Here is a 3,941-nt window from a genome sequence, read left to right as displayed (position 1 = left end):
GGAGAGGGAGGGGGGAGGGGGAGGAGGAGGGGATGGGGAGGAGCAGGGGAGGGAGATGGGGAGGAGGAGTAGGAGGAGCACCCGCTGCTGCTGCCACCGAGTCCGCCTGGAGGGCCGGCGGGTGGGTAGCTAGGCCTGGGGGAACCCGCCCCGCAAGGCCGGGAGCGTAAATGAATTAAGCAGCAAAGTAAAGATGGCTGGTGGGAAAGCGAGACCGACCTTGGCGCGTGCAAGGGGCCCAGAGGTGGGCGGAGGGACTCGGGGTGGCGCCGGCGCCCCACAGGCGAGCACTCGGGCGCCAAGAGCAGTAAAACTGGAAGAAGAGATTTCAAGGATCCGCTGCTGCGCAGTGTTGAACGAAGGCTGCCGAACCTGAAGCGCCGCAGGTCAGGGCCTCTGCGCCGCCGCGTTCTGCGCGGTTGGCGGGCCGAATGGCTCCGTTCACTGCTCTTCTGTCCTCCACAGACGCCCCACGTGCGGAAGCTCCGGGAAGCATGTGGCATTGCTGGTCTGCTTGAGAATTATTTTTTTGTTTTCAATCTTGTAGAACATCCTTCTTTTCTCTTTCTCTTTTTTCGCTTTTTAAAAACTAGTGCATGTTTGCACTACCTGCAGTTTACCGTGTGGGACAGCTTGTGTATCTTTTAATCTTCCTATGCCTTCCCTCCTCCCCTAGTTCCACTTCCCCCTTCCATTCGTGTTGACATCAGTAATCTTGGTTCATGTTTATGGCGTATGACATCCACCTTGTTGAGGCTGTTAGGGTTTTGGGCCTGGTGCATCTGCTCTCTGCCTACTCCCCTCCCCGAGGCTTGGTCCCCTGGAACTCGTCCTATCCGCAAGGGACCCATCCCCTTGTCTCATTCTAGCCCTCCTTGACTTTTCTTTTACTTCGCACTTTGTCTTACTCAGATGAGAGAGATTATATGGCATTAAGTTTGTGTGTCTGATTGTTTAAGTCAACATCGTATTTTCCAGGTGCATCAGTTTTCCTACCTATGTCTCAAATTTGTTATTCTCTATAGCTGAGTAGTATTCCATTACATATAGACACCACATTTTCTTTATCTGGTTGTCTATTGGTGGGTATACAGGCTGCTTCGAGCATTTAGCTGTCAGGAAGTGGGCTGCTATAACCGTCAGGGAGGGCGTATCACTGTAGCATGAGGTCTTGAGCTCTTTGGGGAAGGTGCACAGAGGGGATAGCTGAGCCGTGCGGAACTTCTAATTCCAGCTCTTTGAGAAATGCCCCCCGACTTTCATGATGGTAGTACTAGTTCACATTCCCATGAGCAGTGCAGGAGGGTCCCTTCTTTTACTCAGCCACGCCAGCATTTGTTACTCTTTCATTTCTTGATGCTTGCCATTCTTTCTGGTGTAACATGGAGCCTTAGCGTTCTTTTAATTTGGGTCTCTCCAGTGCCAGAGATGTCAAACATTTTTCGTATATTTGTTGGCCATTTGTACTTCTTTCTCTGGGAAGTGCCTGTTCATTCCACTTGCTCGTTTCTTGGCTAAGTCTTTACCTGGACACCCCAGAAATAAAGAATCTTTAGTTGCACCGAGCTCTGCTCCACCTGCCAACTAAGCGTCATGAAGGGGGCATGTGGGAAGCCAGTGGAGACCTTGCTAAGGAGGTGAGGGGTGGGAGACCCCAGCAGCCGCAGGGCTGGCTTCCCTGGCAGTGGAGGGGCTAAAAAGAGACAAAGCCTTCTGTTTCTTCTTCAGTAGAAGTGTCATCTACTTTCCTTACCATGAGTGATTTCACGGCATTTATTACTTTCTTCAAGGTCATTTTCAAAAAGCCTATTAGTATTAGCTAATGGTGATGAGAGATGTGGACAGATTATCCCCTGTTCACTGCCACAGCATTCAGGGTGTGTGTGTGCGCGCACGCGTGCATGTGTGTGTGTGTGCGTGCGCACGTGTGGACCAGTGAACCAGAGGTATAAACTTTTATTTATTTTTTGCAGGACTGGGGATTGAACTCAGGACCCTGCGCTTGCCAGGCAAGCACTTATTCTACTGAGCTATCTCCCCAGCTCCCAGAGGTATAAACTCTTAGAAAAAAACCTTGTGTACATTCATTTAATTGAGAATTGTTAGAATTTGTATTTCAATATAATACGAGAAATAGAGGTTCATGTTTTAGAACATTTTATTGTCTAATATATATTATCTAATATATATGAATGAATGTACCATATCTGTAAGTAACCACGCATATAATGAAATGAACCTTGAAGATTCTCATTCCTAATGTAAAAGGCAAAAGATTTATACGATCTCAAGAGAAACCAGAGCATCATTCCTAACGTAGGAACTACAGCATTCCCAGAGTTCCCTGGGGCACAAGTGTGGCTTTTCTAAATTCCTTCTTTCTGTCACCTCCCCCTCAACCAGAAATTAAAACTTACCTTGGTTTTTGTGTTTATTATTTCTGGTCTTAAAAAAACATTTGAAGAACCAACTACATATGCCTTCAAGAAGAAAACTTTAAAACTGTTTTATTGTTTTTGAGCTTTATAAAATTGCTTTTAATTAGGTCTCCTCCCATAAGGCCATGTTCGTAAAATTCATCCATGAACTGCACACGCAGCTGTAGCTTATTTATTGTCATTGCTATACACATTCCAGTCTTTTGTTTGTGCCTCAAATGATCCTTCTGTCCTGCCTGTGTGCACTTGGATTTCCATTTTCTTTCTGTTCCTACAAATGCTGGGCACATTTTCATGCTATGTGTTGTGACACAAGTTTTGAAGAGCTTCTCTCGGGTGTGTGAGTCCCTTGGAATGGGGAGCATGTGCACACTTGCATAGAAGATAATCCTCGTGTTATTTCAGACTACGTACCAGGAGTGACTAAGAATTCCTGGTGTTTTACACTCTTCTGGACACTTGAATTTTTTATATTTAGAATTTTTATCAATTGAGTGGGTTGAAAATGTTATACTATTGAAGCTGCATTTGTGTTCTTAAGCTTTCTTTTGAGTTGAATATATTTATATGCTTTGTTAAATGCCTATTTATGACCTTTGCCCATTTTTCTTTTAGAGTAATTGCATTTTTTTTTTTTGTGGCCTGCTGAGCTCTCCTGGGGGTGGGGCTGGCATGGCATGTGACGCCAAGGATTGACCCTTGGACCCTGCGCTTTATTTGTCTAAGCTTGCTTAAGTAGGCACTTTAGATGGCTGAGCTATCTCACCAGCCCACATTTTTATTTCTGAATTTTAAAGTGACTTTTTTTTTATTCCAGATAGCAATTTTTTTGGCCAGTCATCTGTATCTTTAGCTTTGCTCTTCTTTTATTGTGTGTTTTGATTAAAATATCTTGTGGCACGAGCCTGTAACCCCAGCTCTTGGGAGGCTGTAAACAAGCGAATCACTAGGAGTCTGATCTAATAGTGAGACCCCGGACACCCTGTAGACTCTTCCCCCCCAAAAAAAGGGCAAAAATGAAATATCTTAATTTTTATTTTTTACTTACTATTTTTTTGATAGTTTATGCATTTTGTACTCTTAAAATCATTCCCTACATGGAAGTTAAATATGATATTCTTCAAAATTTTCTTCTTCATGTTTAGCAATTTTATCTTTCACAGTCTTTACTCTCTTGAGTAAAGAACTGGAAGTGATTTTTCTTGTTAGATGAGGAAATATACTGAAAACGATCCCTCGCAATTTCAGCACCGCCTCAGTTCCCTTTCCTTATTATGGGTAAGCAGCTTCTCTTGGTGAATATTCATTGGTTCTCATACTTCACAGGCTTTAAGTTTTCTGGGTTAACTGTCATGATTTGGGCCTAACAGGTGCTGCAGAGCACGTGCGCTGGGAAGCCGGGAAGCGGGTCGGACACGGCGCTGAGCTCAGTCTGAGTTCTAGACTCACAGTCCCGGGGCGGGCCTGAAGGCTGCTCCGCCCCCGGCCCCGCCCTCCCCCAGC

The sequence above is a fragment of the Octodon degus genome, unplaced genomic scaffold, assembly GCF_000260255.1.
Source record: "Octodon degus isolate 3935 unplaced genomic scaffold, OctDeg1.0 scaffold00034, whole genome shotgun sequence".
NCBI classification, from domain to species: Eukaryota; Metazoa; Chordata; class Mammalia; order Rodentia; family Octodontidae; genus Octodon; species Octodon degus.
This window is presented reverse-complemented; position numbering follows the sequence as displayed.